General features: G+C 41.5%; 1 protein-coding gene across 1 annotated transcript in view; it reads right to left on the bottom strand.

Annotated features, from left to right (window-relative positions):
- The window catches only part of LOC139447746 (uncharacterized), a 166,463-nt gene that overhangs the window by 928 nt on the left and 144,479 nt on the right, over positions 1-21,056 (bottom strand). The gene's annotated exons all lie outside the window — the stretch shown is intronic.

Raw genomic sequence — 21,056 nt, forward strand, 5'->3', positions numbered from 1 at the left:
CTGAAAGCAACAAAAAACAGTTCTTCATTTCATCTGCAGTGTGTTGCTTTCCTAGTTTTCATTGCTTATACACTCATGTATTTACAAAGGACACAAAAAATACCCGATCACTCGTAGCCGAGTACAAAAAAAACACCAAAAAAAACCACCCAACAAGATCTCATAAATGTAGTAAATTTTACTCATTTCAAACAGCAAAATAGGCTCTTCCATTTCAAGATGATTTAGAACTGTGTTCATTGTAGCCACTATATTGCAATCAGTCTACTTCGATGTCTAAGGCTTTCCTTGCTTTGAGCCCTTATCAAGTGCAATAGTCTCTACAGCAGTTACAAAGTGGAATCAATAACTGTACAGAGAGTGAGTGAGTGAGTGAGTATGGTTTTACGCCGCTTTTAGCAATATTCCAGCAATATCACGGCGGGGGACACCAGAAATGGGCTTCACACATTGTACCCATGTCGGGAATCGAACCCGGGTCTTCGGCGTGACGATCCAACGCTTTAACCACTAGGCTACCTGACCGCCCCCTGTACAGAGAGAGTCATTATCAAAATTGTTCATGTTCGACTAATCTGAAAACTGTCCAATGTGTATCACGTGCAAAAAACACAACACCAACAACAAACTTAAAAAAACTTTACAAACATTTTATTGACATTGTTTGTGTAAATCTGATAAACATTAGAACAATCAAACCCAGTTATCATACCTCCATGTCAGAATGATGAGATCTGGTTGGTTCATGTGACCTTGATAAAATACTATGTATCCCGCCTGAGAGCGAAATAAATTTCTGAGCAGAATAAATCTGTTTAACCCTGCTTTGAAGCAGAAAGCTGCATGCTTTTTCCACCGAGTCAGTGAAAGGCACGTGCTATAGCACAAGTTAACCTCAGCTCAATCAAACAGCTGTTTTCTATCAAACTGAATTTGTTTCAATTCCTTTACAAAGCTAGATAAAATCATATCAGTAAGATAAATTCATTGTAGCAGGATCACAAGGGGGACAAGTGGTTTTATGCGTCCCTAATTAGGTTTACCGTATTCGACGTAATAAGCGCCCAGGACGCACTCAAAATTAGAATATTATTTTGGTGAGAAAAAAAGTTGAGTTGAAAGATAAATTTCATGGTTTATGTTGACAGCCTGAAATGTTGATGTATGACATATATTTTCCCAGAATTTAATTGCCCATAATCAAGGGTGCATATAACGCACGAGGGCGTATTATACGTGAATAAATAAGCTTATTAGAGCAGGGCGCTTATTACGTCGAATACGGTAATACCACTTGCCTCCGACTCATGGCATAAAACCTAACGCGGTAAGCATGAAACCACATGTACCCCTCGTGATCCTGCTACAACTCATAGAAACAAACAACTAAAATTCTTCCACTTCAATAAAAACCAAGGTAACCGTAACAGTATGTTCAACATGTTCAATGTGCCAGCCTCCTTTTACAAACATTGAAACTCAACAATTGCAGAGATTAAATACCGCTAAATGGTGTATCAAGCATAATTCACAAGCTAAAACTTAATTAAACTGCTGCTCAATTTAGATGTACAAATGACAAATGAGTGAGTCAGTAAGTATGGTTTTACGCCGCTTTTAGCACTATTCCAGCAATATCACGGTAGGGGACACCAGAAATGGTCTTCACACATTGTACCCACGTCGGGAATCGAATCTGTGTCTTCAGCGTGACGAGTGAACGCTTTAACCACTAGGCTACCCGACTGCCCCCATGATAAATGAAGACACCTGGGCAAAACCTGGGCGATCTTAGCACTACGACTAAAATAAGTCTATGAAAGAGTATGGGAGTCATGATCATCGTAGCACTAAGATAGCTTTTTTGAAAGTGCTCCCTGTTCTAATTATCCTAAGGAGTTAGTGTGTGGTCCATCACACAGGTATTGAGCTGACAAAGCTGAGTCTGGAGTTCAAACCCATGACTATTGGTTTCAGGCATGCCTAAGGGGTGCAACCCGGCACCAAGTATCATGACACCTCAGACAACGGAGTCACCCAGACCCACTCTTATTCATACCCCTAAAAAATAATGAGTGAGTGAGTAGTTCAGTTTTACGTCACTTTTAGCAATATTCCAGCAATATCACGGCGGGGGACACCAGAAATGGGCTTCACACATTGTACCCATGTTGGGAACCGAACCAGGGTCTTCGGCATGACAAGCTAACACTTTAACGACTAGGCTACCAGACCGCCCCTAAAAAATAATGAAATAAACCTAATAGTCCTGTAAGCTGTGTGGGTGCAGTTCTTCAGGGTCGACACAAAGAAGTTCCCAGCAATCAGCAATACCTTATTTGACCTTATAAGAAATAGGGGGCTCTTATTAAGATGGTATTTTGGTGAATAAAAAAAACAGAGTTGAAAGATAAATTCCGTGGTTTATGCTGACAGCCTGAAATGTTAATATAGACAGATATATTTTTCCAGAATTTAATTGCCCATAATAATGGGTGCATATAACACATGAGTGCGTATTGTAAGCGATTAAGTCATTTGTACATTGATCAATCGGAAGGGGTGCAAATTGGGATTGTTCACTAGCCAATATATTAGCAAATATTGCCGTGGGCGCTTATTAGAGCAGGGCACTTATTACGTCGAATATGGTAGTTGAGCTTTATCCTGATGAATTCGAAGTAATTCAGTGTGAGGAGATTGGCTCACTATCAGCAAATATTAAAAAGTTAAATTATAGGAGTATTATGACACACAAACCAAAGCTATGGAGTATTGGGAGCCTATTCTGCAAGGACTACAAAAAGCAGAGGGGATTAAGCCGTTGTATGGTGAAAGTCTCAAATCCCACCACATTTAGTGACCCTGACCAGAATTGTATACAACTGTCAGACTACCGACTACAACAGGCGACAAAACCGTTTTCATAATCATAAGAAATATCTGCTAAAAGCAGAGTCAATTGTATGGTTCCTAACATTAAAGACTTGCAAAAACTACTGCAGCTCATGTAAACGTATGGAACAGAAAATAAGTTTATGAAAATAACACAAGTAGTGTTCTAAAAATCTGAATTTTCTTTTACTGAGGCCATTGAGACGAGAACGTACATGTGTTGCATTTGCAACAGGGCATCATGATACTGAGAATCACCAAATTAACACATGTCGTGTCACTCTCTTCCACAGATTCTTTCCAGCTACTACCATATCAAACCAATGAGCTGTATTAGTAACTGTATGCCAAGATACAAATTCACACACGTCCCTTCTTCAATACTGTTTGAAGGAGGCTAACAGTTATTACCATCGTTGAAGGGCATCCACGGGATCAGCCAACCTTCATCTTGCACATCAGACCTCTATCTGTCAGAACACACAGTTCGTTTCTCCTTCCTGGAAGTGTTCAAGTTGCTGTTGTCATTACAATCAATGATGCTGGTTTGTGAACAGTCTTAAAAATACTCGTCACGATACTTGAAACATGCCACTGTTGTGATCCTTTGGTGAATCGTTACACCCCAACACTGTGTACAAGAACCTGTGCCAAGCAGTCTTGGTATATCACCTCCCTTCCACAAAAACTTGCCCCGAGACTAGCACCTTCCAGGAACCTCTTAACCTGGTTCACAGACTCATAATTTACCCTCAATCAAAATCCTGAAAATATCTTCACTCACACCTACCCACACATTTCCTCAACAAAAGAATGGTTTGAGCGTTTTCTTTTGCATTCAGCAATTTTCCAGCTATATGATGGAGTTTGAACCAGACAATCAAGTGATCGATATTGTGAGCAACAATCCACATAGTTTAATTACGACTGAAATCGCAATGTCTTCAGAGACCAGCTCAATCCTTTTTTTCCTGACAGAAGCTATGCTTGTCGTAAGAGGCAACTAATGTGATCGGGGGTCAGACTCGCCGTCTTAATGAAGCATGTCATTGATCCCAATTGCGTGGATCAATGCTCATGATATCACTCACAGGACTGTCTGGTCCAGATTCGATTATTTACAGACCCCCATCATATAGCTGGAATATTGCTGAGTGCGACGTAAAACAACAAACCAACCAACCAATCTAAACAATATTGCACGAAACTTAATGTTTTAGGAGACTGGTTCAGTTTGATTTTTTTCCTCCACAGATGCTTTAAAGATAGTACAAGACTTTTGGTGTTTGAGGAGACTTGGCTGGTACACATACACCTTGCCACAGACACACATGAACCTCTTGTTCTCATGGACAGACTCTATGTGATAAACTCGCGACCCTGCACTGGCAAACCTCTTCTCACAATTCGGACAAGGGTATGGCTTGTGTTTGGGTTCAGGAATGGCCGGGGCAACTCTGTGAAACACAACATTCTGACCCCAGTCCAAACACATTGACATAGTTTCAGTATTTAGGCCAAATGGTGGTTTTCTATCAGTGCCCAAGTTACTTTCAGGAGATGCTAGAGAATGTCCCACATCAAATCCACTCACATTCCTAGAACCGTTATCTGAAAGTAACAAAAAAGCCAGTTCTCATTTCTGTTCCTCAAGAGCAAAAGGTACAAGAATCAAATTGCATATATGCAGCGTGCAAAACCCGGTTATTTTGACAATGTGTGTTAGCATATCGCATAGATCCATCCTGCAGAAAAACTATCATGACACAACTAAAGCATCGGGATCAAAATCCATTACCATACCTTGACATGTTGAACATATTCCTTTGCCATACATGCTCATGTCTACAGAGTGTCAGTCTTTAAACTTATACCAGTCTGTGTAGTCTGAGACAGAGGTGGGACATTTTTATCTACCTGTAAGAGGACAGGGTTCGAAAGCCTAGAAGTCAATTCAAGGACAGTTCCTTGTGGACTACCACTTTCACCATAAGGTAGATGGCAAATCTTCATGTCTTATGTGATAACAAAAATGAACTTCTAAACCTGTATAAATTACTTGATTACAGAGTGTTTCAACATCTTCCTGAGTATGTTTCCAAATAAACTTTGTTCAGGCGATTTCTTTAGGTCTGCAATTGCTATTGAATTAAAACTTGTTACTGAATCCCAACTTGTTTGCTGTGATTCAAGTGTTGGTATCAACATGTTCTGTACTATAGATGATGCAGTTTTCATTCCATATCAGTTTGTTTGTTTGTTGGTTGTTTAATGCCGCACTCATCAATATTCCAGATATATGAAGGCGGTCTGTAAATAATCGAGTCTGGACCAGACAATCCAGTGATTGGCATCATAGAGCCTGACCACCCGTTAGTTGCCTCTTATGACAAGCATATTCGCCTTTTACAGCAAGCATGGGTTGCTGAAGACCTATTCTACCCGAATCTTCACAGGTCCTTTCCATTTCAGTTTCTGTGCTAAATACAATAGTATAAGACTTTGTCTATTTGGTGGATGTCGCACCACTGGTCTCACTGTGTTTGTGTTTAATGGTACAATGCAGTGTTCAGCTGCTATCAACAATGTGGGGGTGGGATTACACACAAGCAGCCAGGTGTTCCTCAAGAGTCAGTCTGTGCTAAGGTCAGCCATCAGAGTGTTAGCCAAAGGGGTCATGCTTGCACTGCCTTGGAACAGTATTTCAGTCCTATCATGGTGTCATCTCGATGCTGAAGTGACACAGGTCACGCCCAATCCAACTGAGTCAGGCTTCAGGTCGGTGCTCATGCAGCATGAGTAGACGTTGACAGTCTTGTTGCATCCTTCACCAGATGAAAGGGCATAAAGTAGCTATGAACGATTTTACAAGCAATAAAGAAGATTATTCATAAAAAGTTTCAAGTCTTCATGTTCTTCTAACTTCTAAGTGCTTATCCAAGATTGAACATTCAAACATACTGAACTAAAATGTTAAGAATCATGAAATATATTTTCTGTGTAAAAAATACAAATTTGTGATCAGTCTTCACTAAAAGTAAAATATCCAAAAACAATTTGTGATTCAGCCTAGTATCAATGCTCAGATCTCTATCTTAATCTAGAGGTATGCAGAGCTCCAGATAAGCTGCGTATCTGCATAAAATACGCATAAAAAATGCAGAAATACGCAGTATTTTAAAATCCAAGCGTATCAAATGCGCAACGAACATTACAGATTCGCTCCAAAAATAAAACTTGTGCGTATCATCAAAATATTGTGAAGTAACCCTGCGTATTTGATTAGCAAATCAGTAACTTATTTTGAAATTATAAACGGACATTCCGTCAACCTTGACAAACTCCACGATGAACGTTACATCATGATCATTTGCCATCACACTTTCTTGTGGAAGTATAGTGGTAGTTTTGAGTCCTATAAAACTCTCGAACCCACACGACACCAGTTTGCAGGGACTAGGTGAATAGTGTGTTAAATATTTAACTTAAATACCCACATGTGTAAAAACTAGTGGGTAACAGAAATTTTAATACCCATTTAGAATTACTGATACCCAATGTTTATAAAATGCATGGGTAAAAAACCCACAACACCAAAAGCTTATCTGGAGCTCTGGGTATGTGTTGGTGCCTAATTTATCAAGGCTGTTTGTGGAGAACAAGGAACTCATTCATCCATTCTGAGGACATTGTTGGCAAACATATGATTTATGCCTTCTGAAATAGAATCTGTACTTAATCACTGTATTTGCACTGTTTTGTTCTATTCATGTTTATTGGAAATAACTTAATAATATACAAACAAAACATGACTATAGAAAACTGTCAACATGATTTAATTTCATTATATATATTAAAATCACTATTTGAACACAATCATCAGTCAATCGGAAACATATTTTATTACTTGCCCGTGAAGAGGTCACTCGTTTAATAAACATACAGCTGTTTTACACATTGTGTAACACCCAAGCGCATCTTATGTACTGCGGGAACAAGTTTCACGAACAAATATATAAAACTCTCAACATCCCTTGGCTTATTCAACAACATTGCACGTGGAGATGAGATTACTGAGAGGAGCTTATGCACACTTGATGACCCCAGCAACCCTGTTACCAGGGTGACGTCACATGGTATTATTTCGCCGGTGGATCTTGGAACAAAAGTTCACAAATTATGTCATGGGGTATTATGAAATGATTGTAAAGTTTGTGGAGCAGAGCCCTGTTCCACAAGATGATCGTAACGCAACGACACTCGTACGTATATGTATATAGGAGCTATGGATAACCTAAGCGCTATGAGAACTTTATGGAACCCCTGAATTCTTGGGTGGGACTAGGTATGGTATTAAATTAATTTGTGTCAAGTATTTTTCTCAATTGGAATAAGTTGTGGATTGAGTAGATGTCGGCTTAATCACACATGACAGTCAAATTCTAAAAAAGTTATAAACAGCAAATAACAAATAAAATACTAAACTCGCTCCAAAGTAATACCAAGTAATACCAAGTAATACCAAGTAATACCAAGTAATACCAATTTGATGAATAGTTCTGGTACCTTCCAGCAGACATGCTGGAAACTCTGATTCTCGTTCAGGGGTGGTCGGGTAGCCCAGTGGTAAAAGAGTTCGCTCGTCATGTCGAAGACCCAGGTTCAATTCCCGACATGGGTACAGTGTGTGAAGCCCATTTCTGGTGTCCCTGCTGTGATATTGCTGGAATATTTCTTAGAGCGGCGTAAAACCATACTCACTCACTCACTCATTCTGTTTCACACACTCATCAGAAAAAACCTGAATCAACTGTCTAAATATATCTTCCCTCACATCCCTACCCACACATTTCACAAACAGACTTGATTTTTTTTCTTGTTTTTTTTAGTCAAATGCTACACTCAGCAAGCAATACTCTATCTAAATGATCGAGTCTGAATCAGAAAATCCAGTGATCGATATTGTGATCCATACCGTTGTGGTACAAGGACATGCTACGATTGCAGCAGCAAGTCTTATGATGTTTTAGTCGACTGGGTCAACTGGATTTTTCTCCTCCAGAGAAGCCTTAAAGATAGTGCAAGTCTTATGGTGTTTTAGTCGACTGGGTCAACTGGATTTTTCTCTTCCAGAGAAGCCTTAAAGATAGTGCAAGTCTTATGGTGTTTCAGGAGACTGGGGTGGTACACATACACCTTGCCACAGACACACGTGAACCTCTTGTTCTCATGAACAGACTCTACGTGATAAACTCGCGACCTTCTACTGGCAAAAATCTTCTCACAATTCGGACAAGGGTATTGCTTGTGTTTGGGTTCAGGATTGGCCGGGGCAACTCTGTGAAACACAACATTCTGACCCCAGTCCAAACACATTGACATAGTTTCAGTATTTAGGCCAAATGGTGGTTTTCTATCAGTGCCCAAGTTACTTTCAGGAGATGCTAGAGAATGTCCCACACCAAATCCACTCACATTCCTAGAACTGTTATCTGAAAGTAACAAAAAAGCCAGTTCTCATTTCAGTTCCTTAAGACCAATATGAAATACAACCATTTACTTGCACGGTATGTTCTATTCATGTTTGTAAACCAGTCGATTTTACTAAATGAAATAGAAACAAAACATGAATACAGAAAAACTGTCAACATTATTTATTGTCATGATTTTTATTTGGAACATGATCATCAATCAATCAATCAATCAATCAATCACCGAGAACACAAAGCATCCATCATGATGCAGACAATCCAGCTTGATATGAGTCTGGTGTAGAGAAACCATGGATCAGTATCCGACTGAACCAGTGGATCCTGGCATCCAAGGGACACAACTCTGCACAGTCATTCAGGGCAATGTAGGCCATTGGCAACTCTCAGAAACCAACAGAATGTTAATGACAAACTATAATTGCAACAATGATTGTAAAATTGATCAAATTTTGTGAACAACATAGTCAACTTAAAATCAATCAAACATAGTCAATCTTCTGTATTGACCAGTCATCATGGATTCCAAATAACAAAATAGAATTTACAAAAATACAGGACTGAAACATAGTACAAATCTAAATATAGGAACCAGATAAAAAGGACATGTCAATGATTATGCTGCCTGTAACAACGCCCATCACACTGAGGGTTCTTGGTTTTCCTATGCATTCATAGTATATCGTGAGGAAACATCATATCAACCATAAAGATCATAAAGGATGAAGGGTGCTTCTCCTTGCCCAAGAGGCTGGGTTACTCCCCCTTGCAGACAACACATTAAGGAAGAGAATTTATGGATTTCAACTTCTTTATCATGAGGAACACAATGTTTCCGAATATATGCTTACTCCTTCTCCATTGGACCATCATCATTCACCTGATGAAGGAGTAAGCATATACTCTGAAATGCTGTGTTCCTTATAATAAAGGAGTTGACATCCATAAAATCTTCCTTATGTGTATCACTTCTAAATGCCTTTCAAAGAGTAGAAAACACATTGTCCTTCATTTCTTATAAGCCAACTAACTTCCCAAGTTTTAAACATTTGAAGCCAGACCTTAACCCAGCTTGACATTGACATATGTGTTGTCGGTCATCATAGACATGTGGTCTCTGTGGGCCATCACTGTGGGTTGTAGTGTCTGGCAGTGAGGACATGTGGTCTCTGTGGGCCATTACTGTGGGTTGTAGTGTCTGTCAGCGAGGACATGTGGTCTCTGTGGACCATTACTGTGGATTGTGGTGTCTGTCAGCGAGGACATGTGGTCTATGTGGACCATTACTGTGGGTTGTAGTGTCTGGCAGTGAGGACATGTGGTCTCTGTGGACCATCACTGTGGGGTGTAGTATCTGTCAGCGAGGACATGTGGTCTCTGTGGGCCATCACTGTGGGGTGTAGTGTCTGTCAGCGAGGACATGTGGTCTCTGTGGACCATCACTGTGGGTTGTAGTGTCTGTCAGCGAGGACATGTGGTCTCTGTGGACCATCACTGTTGGTTGTAGTGTCTGTCAGCGAAGACATATGCTCTGTGGGCCATCACTGTGGGTTGTAGTGTCTGTCAGCGAGGACATGTGGTCTCTGTGGACCATCACTGTGGGTTGTAGTGTCTGTCAGCGAGGACATGTGGTCTCTGTGGACCATCACTGTTGGTTGTAGTGTCTGTCAGCGAGGACATATGCTCTGTGGGCCATCACTGTGGGTTGTAGTGTCTGTCAGCGAGGACATGTGGTCTCTGTGGACCATCACTGTGGGTTGTCGTGTCTGGCAGCGAGGACATGTGGTCTCTGTGGACCATCACTGTTGGTTGTAGTGTCTGTCAGCGAGGACATATGCTCTGTGGGCCATCACTGTGGGTTGTAGTGTCTGTCAGCGAGGACATGTGGTCTCTGTGGACCATCACTGTGGGTTGTCGTGTCTGGCAGCGAGGACATGTGGTCTCTGTGGACCATCACTGTGGGTTGTCGTGTCTGGCAGAGAGGACATGTGGTCTCTGTGGGCCATCACTGTGGCTTGTAGTGTCTGGCAGAGAGGACATGTGGTCTCTGTGGACCATCACTGTTGGTTGTAGTGTCTGTCAGTGAGGACATGTGGTCTCTGTGGACCATCACTGTGGATTGTAGTGTCTGGCAGTGAGGACATGTGGTCTCTGTGGACCATCACTGTGGGTTGTAGTGTCTGTCAGCGAGGATATGTGGTCTCTGTGGGCCATTACTGTGGGTTTTAGTGTCTGGCAGTGAGGACATGTGGTCTCTGTGGACCATCACTGTGGGTTGTAGTGTCTGTCAGTGAGGACATGGGGTCTCTGTGGACCATTACGGTGGGTTGTAGTGTCTGTCAGTGAGGTCATGTGGTCTCTGTGGACCATCACTGTTGGTTGTTGTGTCTGGCAGTGAGGACATGTGGTCTCTGTGGGCCATCACTGTGGGTTGTAGTGTCTGGCAGTGAGGACATGTGGTCTCTGTGGGCCATTACTGTGGGTTGTAGTATCTGGCAGCGAGGACATGTGGTCTCTGTGGACCATTACTGTGGATTGTAGTGTCTGTCAGCGAGGACATGTGGTCTCTGTGGAACATTACTGTGGGTTGTAGTGTCTGGCAGTGAGGACATGTGGTCTCTGTGGACCATCACTGTGGGTTGTGGTCTCTGTGGGCCATCACTGTGGGTTGTGATCTTTGTGGGCCATCACTGTTGGTTGTTGTGTCTGGCAGCGAGGTCATGTGGTCTCTGTGGACCATCACTGTGGGTTGTAGTGTCTGTCAGTGAGGACATGTGGTCTCTGTGGACCATCACTGTGGGTTGTAGTGTCTGTCAGTGAGGACATGTGGTCTCTGTGGACCATCACTGTGGGTTGTTGTGTCTGGCAGCATGGACAATGCATGTTTTCTGATGGTGCCCCAGACCTGGCGGATACTTGTAGGATTTGCCACATACACACTTGTACATGACCTTCTCGTGAATGGCTCGGATGTGATAATTTAGCCCCCAGGTGTTGCTGAAGGGTTTAGAACAATGGGGACACTCTTTTGTCTTTCTCTTCCAACAGAGGGACTGATCTGGAACTGATAGCACAGGGTTTAAACTGTTGTCTGAGAAGCCGTGATCAGCCCGATACAGCTGAAGAGAGTGGGGTAAAGGTGCCTGTCTGTAACCCTGATAATCTGAAAGAAAAGAAACCAACTAGAGTTTCTTGAAAGGAAGCGAGAAAGAAAAGACACTTAATGCAGTGTGTAGCAGACTCCTTCACAATGTGGTGGCTCTTTTTGGGATGTGGGCCGAGTGAGTTGGCTTCAAAGTCACCCTACAACCATTTCAGCTTAGTTTTGGAGCAAAGAGTGAAGTGATCAGGTTGGAGATATGACTTTGGTAACCTCACAAGCTCAATTTGAGTGTAAGATAACCAGGACAAATCAGGAACTTGAATACAGTATCAGGAGATCCTGGCATGACCAAGGTAGACAATTATGTGAACCTGTGTTTCCTGATGTCACAAAAAGTAACCAATATGAGCTTTAAGAATCCTTGATAGCAACATTTGGAAAGTTGCAGAAGAGGTCAGAATTCCAGTCTGTTTATCTCCTTCATCCCCATATCACAAATAGGACTCAACAATTGAAATAAATCACGACAGTTCTCTTTAAGCAACAAGAATTTCTGATTGTAAAAACCATTAGGTCATTGCATTACCTCTTCATGTAAGACATGACATTTGAAAGAGACAAACTCCAAAAACCACAGATGTCTCAAAGCATTTCACTTGACACATGTATTGTATTTCGTACCAGTGAGTCATTGTGCATAATCCTTAGCTGCATGGCTACAGCAAGACGTCTGATGCCAGCTGACCAGTCAGTCATCATGCGTAATCCGTAGCTGCATAGCTACATCAAGACGTCTGATGCCAGCTGACCAGTCAGTCATCATGTGTAATCCGTAGCTGCATAGCTACTGCAAGACTTCTGATGCCGACTCAGAGCAGTCTCGTACTTGTACGTCTTTCCACAAACACACTGAAGAGTTATGTTATTATGAATGGCGTTTATGTGGTACTGCAGACCCAACTTTCTGTTAAACACTTTATCACACTGAGAACACGAAAAAGGTTTCCTTTGAGATGGGTCTCCTGGAGGACCTTGTCTATAGGCAGGTCCTTGAGAGGATTCCTTTGTATACAGAGGAGGAACAGATTGTCCCCAGTTGTCCATGTGGGCATAACCGTGTCCATAACCATGAAAATCTGAAAGTAACAAAAAATCAGCTTGGAATGCCATTTATCATCCAAAACTGGCTCCCACAGGAGATATCGCTTGGATGAGATCAAGCGATAGCTACATTGTAGATATCGCTGCAATGAAATTACATCACAATGCTTTGCAGACCATTGTGACATCACTGGTTACCATGACGTCACAATCAAATGACATCACTAATGGCTCTGCTACTGAAGCTGTTTGCAGTACTTTTTACACTGAAGACACTGCTAATTACTGTCTACAAATTGAAAAAGTTGAAAGAATGATGTTGGATGATAAATAAAATCTCACCCTCGTGTCTTTTGATATCAAATATATCAACACTCGTTGATAAAAGTGGCAAAAATCCTCGGCAAGCCTCGGATTTTTCCACTTTTATCAACTCTTGTTGATATATTTGATATCAAAAGACACTCGGGTGAGATTCTCTATATCCAACGAACCACACAACTCAATCAATACCCACAGAGGAGATCCTGACCACCCCATCATATGAAACATGTGGTCATCAATACACTTGCTAACGGTATCTGTAGTAGACTCCAACCACACTAATTTCAAAATGCCTGTTTGTCCTTTTGTAGATCCTTCAACAGGGAGTATGTTTTCTAACCATCGAAACGAAACAAGGACGTACCATTACTACAAGAGCAACAACTAGATCGTCAAACACTCATGCCATCCTTGAAAGGTGGAAACCATTCAAACATCATTTCTCCTTGAGTTCCTGATGAACTCGACAAGACTTCTGATGATACACCATACTGGGTCTGTGTTTGTATACCTTTCCACACACACACTGAAAGGTAATTTTGTCATGTTCAGCCTTCTTGTGATACACCAGCCCATTGATATGATTGAATACTCTATCACACTTGGGGCAGGGAAACACCTTCTTCTGACCACTAGCTCCCCATCGGAACCCCTGGCCACTACCCACTGCCCCTCCAGGCTGCCCTGGAGATGTGCCAGGTGGCCAAGCCATAGTACTACCCCTGCCAAGAACATCTGAAAGTAACAAAAAAAATCTGTTCAGTCTTGCCCTGACTTTAACCTATTTAAAGACATAGACCATCTTAAGATGCTGACTTCAACCAAGTTGTCTTAACTGAAACCAAGAAGAAATATTTACAAATTTTAACAAAGATTCAACCTTATACTCTCTCGTCATATACCAATACACACAATTCGGTTTGGATTTGTACTGGAATAACTCAACCCGAAGTCAAATATTTTGGAAATATTCCAGCAATATCACAGCCAGGGACATCAGAAAGGGGTTTCGTTGTACCCAACAAGGGGTTTTCTGAATGATGAGCAGACTCTTGAACCACAAGGACACACAACCACCGGATTGAGAAAGTGAATTGGGTCTATATTATTGTTAGTGAGTGAGTGAGCAAGTGAGACAGTATTCCAGCAATATCATGGCCGGGGACACTAGAAATGGCCTTCACACATTGTACCCATGTCTGGAATAGAGCCAGGGACTTCGGTGCGACAAGTCAACGCTTGAACCACTAGGCTATTTGTCAGTGATAGATAAGACCACTTCTAGAAGATTTAGACTGATTAATAGTTGTTTTACATAACCATGAGTCCAAAATGAGCTGTGGACAAGTTAGATATTACCAAAGGTGTCGATCCTTCACATACTAACAAATGTAGCAAAGCTGCTTGTTAATGTATTGAGCTTAAATCTATCAACACTGTCATTGGTTGCGGGTGGAACTCTGCAAAGGTCTCGTGAAAACCAATCAGTCATGACATAGCCAACATGTATTCATCAACACGGGAACCCTGCCAATCAACACAATACAGTTCCTGGGGAATCTGTGGCATGTGGTCAAGTCCCTTTGCCTTTATCTAGTTGTTCCACACAGAAGTGTCTGGAAAATGGGGCACCCAGATGAACAGATTCCAAACTAATCAGACTTCACTATATTCAACTACTAATACACTGTAACCGTCCTGACCATCCAGTCCCCCTGAAACACTGTATGCTAGAGAGATCAACCCTGGACTTTACCATGACACAGAAGAAAACTCCATCCGATTGGTCAAAAAGAGGCATCAATTTTCTGATTGATACCTCTAAATTAAGCCTTTTTACACAAAGCATTATGTTTCAAATTCAAAAGTAGAATCAATCCTGTACCAAGCTCTCAAAATTTCAGTTGGTTAATCTCCTAAATAACCTACAGGGGTGTATGAAGACGATGTACTGTGTCAACAGACAATGTCCCTCAATGTAGACTGAATTGGTGAATGTTTCTTAATGCTAAAGTGGGTAATATTCCATCATAATCAGAATGGCTGTAAACAATCCAGATAAGACAAGCAAAAGAGTGACTGAAAGTAGCTATCAGCGCCATTATGGTACGACACTCAATGAGTGGAGCCGCAGTCAATAAATGTTGACAATGATCTATTTTCATACCGATGAATCAAGCATGTCCATTGAAGAGCAAGAAATCTTATTTATTTGGTAATAATTCATTTAGGATCAGATTCATTCATAACAATATTTTCTATATGCACTCAAAAAGAATTGATGAACAATGCACAAATTAAAGAAGAACCATGCAGAAATTAATAAAAGGTCTAATATCTGTGAAATAATCATGTGTTTTTAGTGCAACGAAAACAGGAGAAGTCGCCCCTCATACCATGGAATGTAAGAGTTGTGTATACGGGTTAACTGTCGCGGAATATTTTGCAACTACACATGATAATAACCGACATTTCAATCATCCTTTGCACCATACTATAAATGGTGATAATGCCCTGGACTGGATTGTGAACACAAGTGGCTTCTTGACAAATTCAATGAACTGAATTTTTACTGAACCAAAAAATATGTTTATATACCATCCACATTTACAGTCATCACTATGAAAAAATATCCCTCAATTAAGCACGATACCTAACTTCTGTTGTTCAGTATATAGTCAAATGTTCAAAAATAAGGAATGCATCACCATGGCAACAGTTTATAAGAAATACAGCCTGGCCGGCATAGAACTGATTGACCCGATTCTCAGAAATGAACCAGGAAGAGGTTTGCTCATGTTGATATGGAATCTTCAGGTGTGACATGCAGATATGTCTCATCAAACACTGATGTGGGCGACAGAAAAGGAGATATTTCTCAATGGCAGTTTTGACAGATAGTCTGTAATGGTAGGTTGTAATCCGGACTATCTGTTTCCCTGATTGTAATATATGCCAATAGCATGAAATGAGTTGGTGCAATTAGACATAAAGTATTCTGGTAGTCTTTATTGATGATGATGATGATGATGATGATGATGATAAGAAGAAAATTGAACTATTCATTTCATGGAGATTGTCATGTAGCTCTCCCTACAACATTGAACTGTTCATACAATGGTGATTGTCTCTCATGTAGCTCTCCCTACAACATTGAACTGTTCATACAATGGTGATTGTCTCTCATGTTGCTCTCCCTACGACATTGAACTGTTCATACGATGGTGATTGTCTCTCATGTTGCTCTCCCTACGACATTGAACTGTTCATACGATGGTGATTGTCTCTCATGTTGCTCTCCCAACATTGAACTGTTCACACGATGGTGACTGTCTCTCATGTAGCTCTCCCAACATTGAACTGTTCATACGATGGTGATTGTCTCTCATGTAGCTCTCCCAACATTGAACTGTTCACACGATGGTGATTGTCTCTCATGTTGCACTCCCAACATTGAACTGTTCATACGATGGTGATTGTCTCTCATGTTGCTCTCCCTACGACATTGAACTGTTCACACGATGGTGACTGTCTCTCATGTAGCTCTCCCAACATTGAACTGTTCACACGATGGTGATTGTCTCTCATCTAGCACTCCCAACATTGAACTGTTCACACGATGGTGATTGTCTCTCATCTAGCACTCCCAACATTGAACTGTTCACACGATGGTGATTGTCTCTCATGTAGCTCTCCCAACATTGAACTGTTCATACGATGGTGACTGTCTCTCATGTAGCTCTCCCTATGACATTGAACTGTTCATACGATGGTGATTGTCTCTCATGTTGCTCTCCCTACGACATTGAACTGTTCATACGATGGTGACTGTCTCTCATGTAGCTCTCCCTACGACATTGAACTGTTCATACGATGGTGATTGTCTCTCATGTTGCTCTCCCTACGACACTGAACTGTTCATACGATGGTGACTGTCTCTCATGTTGCTCTCCCAACATTGAACTGTTCATACGATGGTGACTGTCTCTCATGTAGCTCTCCCAACATTGAACTGTTCACACGATGGTGATTGTCTCTCATCTAGCACTCCCAACATTGAACTGTTCACACGATGGTGACTGTCTCTCATGTAGCTCTCCCAACATTGAACTGTTCATACGATGGTGACTGTCTCTCATGGTGCTCTCCCAACATAGAACTGTTCATACGATGGTGACTGTCTCTCATGTAGCTCTCCCAACATTGAACTGTTCATACGATGGTGATTGTCTCTCATGTTGCTCTCCCTACGACTTTGAACTGTTCATACGATGGTGACTGTCTCTCATGCAGCTCTCCCAACATTGAACTGTTCATACGATGGTGACTGTCTCTCATCTAGCACTCCCAACATTGAACTGTTCACACGATGGTGACTGTCTCTCATGTAGCTCTCCCAACATTGAACTGTTCATACGATGGTGACTGTCTCTCACCTTGCACAGCCCACACTTCAGACACTCTCATGGTTAGTGTCTCAACGGTGACAATGATCACATCGGCGTGTGTGGCTGAACAGAGGACGACAAATAAACTGAACAGCTCTTTCTATGATAGACCAAGCTCCTCTGATGGTTGTACACCTTCCCACAGACACACATAACCGTGACTTTGTCATGGATGGCAGTCTTGTGGTACATAACTCCCTGCGTGCTGGTGAACACCTTGTCACACTGGGGGCAGGGGAACACTTTCCTCTGACCTGCTGAACACTCAACAGATGTGGCTATCATTTCACTCCAACCCGGGTTGAGAGAGGAAGGTCTGAATCCACATACCCCTGCCAGGGATTCCACTCTCCTGGACTTAGCCCTGAAACTGACACCTGAAAGTAACAAAAGGCAATGCTAAAGTTTCGGTGTCAGAGTTCGATCAGGAAGTTCATGTCAGTGGCACCCTAACATACCCATGACGACTAAAGCAAAACAAATGATACCCACAGGTCTTTCCTTCCCGGGGCAGGACATGCTTACCCTTTTCGCGAACACCTGGTGTCATCACTGATTATCAGTGATCCATTCATATAATTTTCACTCCTATTTTGCCTTTAAGCCCAATGGAATCTGTTTCAGCAGCACTGGGACAGGTGATTCTCTGGCGTTGATGGTCTATATTCAGAGTTCATAGCTTAATCACAGAACGCCACACAGCTTTTCCTGTGCTTTGCGAGACTCCGCTGGTGGTTATACGTCTTCCCACAAACACACTGCACGGTCACTTTGTCGTGTATTGCTGTTTTGTGGTACGCCAGGCCTCGATAGCTAGAGAACACCTTGTCACATTGGACACAAATAAACACTTTCCTTGGATCCATATATTGGGGAATACTTCCATCAAAGGCTGCATTAGGAACTAGAGACAAAGATGCAGAGCTAACATTTCCAACAAGCCCATCTTGAGGATTATCGGCCCTAGAACCAACAACTTGGAAACCTGAAAGGAATAAAAGTCCATGTTCACACTGAGGAAACAGAAGACATCACTACTATTAGCATATGAACTGTTTTATTGATACCATGGCAACAAGGGCAGGTAATCCATCAAACATTACAGTGACATGTAAGCATACAGAGATGTCGACTTCTTATATACACAACGGATGTTACGTTTCAACACACTGCAGATCCAATGAGGATTTGGCTCTTCTTCGTTAACATCTGCATTTCAAGGAGAGTCGGTTTGTTGGTTTCTTGTCTAATGCCGCACTCAGCAATATTCCAGCTATATGACAGCGGTCTGTAAATAATCGAGGCTGGACCAGACAACCCAGTAATTGACATCATGAGCATCGAATCCACGCAATTATGACCGATGACATGCATTAACCAAGTCAGCGAGCCTGACCACCCGATCCCATTAGTCGCCTTTTCAAGGAGAGAGTGTACACATATTCGAACATTTTTAACTCATGTACGCAAAACTGGCATTTTTATCATGATATTGTTTTTCCCCCTTCAATTAAAACATTATAATATTATGGTTCATAGACGAAACTGGCATATCCTGCGAACCAGTATCTCTTTGCCCGAAATATTAAGATTTCAGAATCTGACTTCATTCATGGATCAGACCCAAATAGGAGTTTATTTATAAATAGTAAATTTGGCATCAGGATTCTTTCTAGCAATGGTTCGAGACTAATGGTTCGTCTGTTTTCATATCTTTGGCATAATCTGGTAATTGTAGTTACCAATGGTTACATGAGTTTACATTATGGACAGTTGGAAAGGGGATATTTTCAGTGCCAATTAATGTCCACAATTTGAATGACATGGTGACCTCTTTTACATATTTATCAGATTTTGATACCAACTTATGGGATTGGTTTATTGCATCAATAACACTATCATTATATGATAAAAATAAATCTAGGCATCAGCTATCCAAACATGGGCATATAGCTGTGAGGTCCATGGATGTCATTAAAGGACAACACATTGTACCTATGGCGAGAATCAAAATCAGATTATCAGATTTGCCTTTCAACTCAGGAACTGCCTCAATTGTACCTAAATTCATCTTCCCAAGGCAAGAGAGTTAACTGACTGTAAAAGTCCAGTTTCCACCCTTGTCGAACTAGGCTGGTATAATGGTGTTACATTTTGGCTGGACTAACGAGTCAATGCATAGTCCAATGAAAATCGCACGACGAAATCGAAATCCGGTTCGTAAACTGTCATATTTCAGTCGATTGCAGGATTTGTAAAGCATGTGCACAGCCAACTCATTGTCATTACATATTTTCCAAACCTTTTCATGTTTTTAATCAAGGTGCTCGCGTGATTTGATGCACTTTGCGATGTAAGACCCGTTTTATCACAATATAGATCTTGATTATCCATCAATTCGTCTTGACTGGACGCCGACATTTTGTTTGAAATAAAAACAAGTGATGGAATCTGACTGGTCCATAGGAGAGGCTGACAGGGGACATAACTCGTAATAACCACTGGTAGCGCTAAGATCGAGCCAAGGAATTCCAGCCTAATTCGGCAAGTGTGGCAACTGGACTTTCACAGTCAGTTAACTCTCTTGCCTCGGGAAGATGACCTAAACTCAGATCTGTACAAGCTTTTCATACTGAGAAACAAGCATCTGAAGGTGATCAATATGTCAATGTACAAACAATGATATCTGGAATTCTACATTCAGAAACAAAAATGACCACATGGAATACAAATATCCAAGAGTCTCACAGGTATTTCTGACAACAATAAAACTGACAACTATGCACATTTTCAACAAGCGCAGCTGGATGCCTTTGGGAGTAGCAGGCAATAAATCAATTCTTGACCTAAAAAACTAGTGATTGATATCATGAGCACCGACCCACCGTTAATGTGTGATGACGCAATCAACAAAGTCACTGAACATGACGACCCGATCCATTGTCACCTCTTAAAACAAGCACTGGGTGCTGGGAAATGTTGGAACCTTGAATCCTAACAGGTATACAATATATGGCCAGTGCTCAGAAAAATGATGGACAAATGTGTCAATGTACCGTCCATTGATTTCACAATGCATTTCTATACACTGAAGGCAAAGTGTTTTGGTGATGTCCACTGACAAGAGTAAGTGAGTCAGTTAGATTTTACTCTGCTTTTAGCAATATTCCAGCAATATGACAGCATGGAAGATCCTTGTAATAGGCTTCACACATTCACTCATACCGGGAATCAAACACAGGTCTTCATCATGACAAATGATCACATTAACCACTAGACCACCCCGTCACTCCTCAACTGACAATGTTCCTCTTCTCAACCGATAACAAAGTGTGTCGCCATGTCTGACCATCCACTGATACCGGGAATCAAACACAGGTTTTCATCATGACAAACAAGCACATTAACCACTAGACCACCCTGTCACTCCTCAACTGACAATGTTCCTCTTCCCAACCGATAACAAAGTGTGTCACCATGTCTGACAATCCACTGATACCGGGAATCAAACACAGGTTTTCATCATGACAAACAAGCACATTAACCACTAGACCACCCCATCACTCCTCAACTGACAATGTTCCTCTTCCCAACCGATAACAAAGTGTGTCACCATGTCTGACAATCCACTGATACCGGGAATCAAACACAGGTTTTCATCATGACAAATGAGCACATTAACCACTAGACCACCCC

The sequence above is a fragment of the Haliotis cracherodii genome, unplaced genomic scaffold (genome assembly GCF_022045235.1).
Source record: "Haliotis cracherodii isolate W230 unplaced genomic scaffold, xgHalCrac1.p SCAF_7, whole genome shotgun sequence".
In the NCBI taxonomy this organism is placed as follows: Eukaryota; Metazoa; Mollusca; class Gastropoda; order Lepetellida; family Haliotidae; genus Haliotis; species Haliotis cracherodii.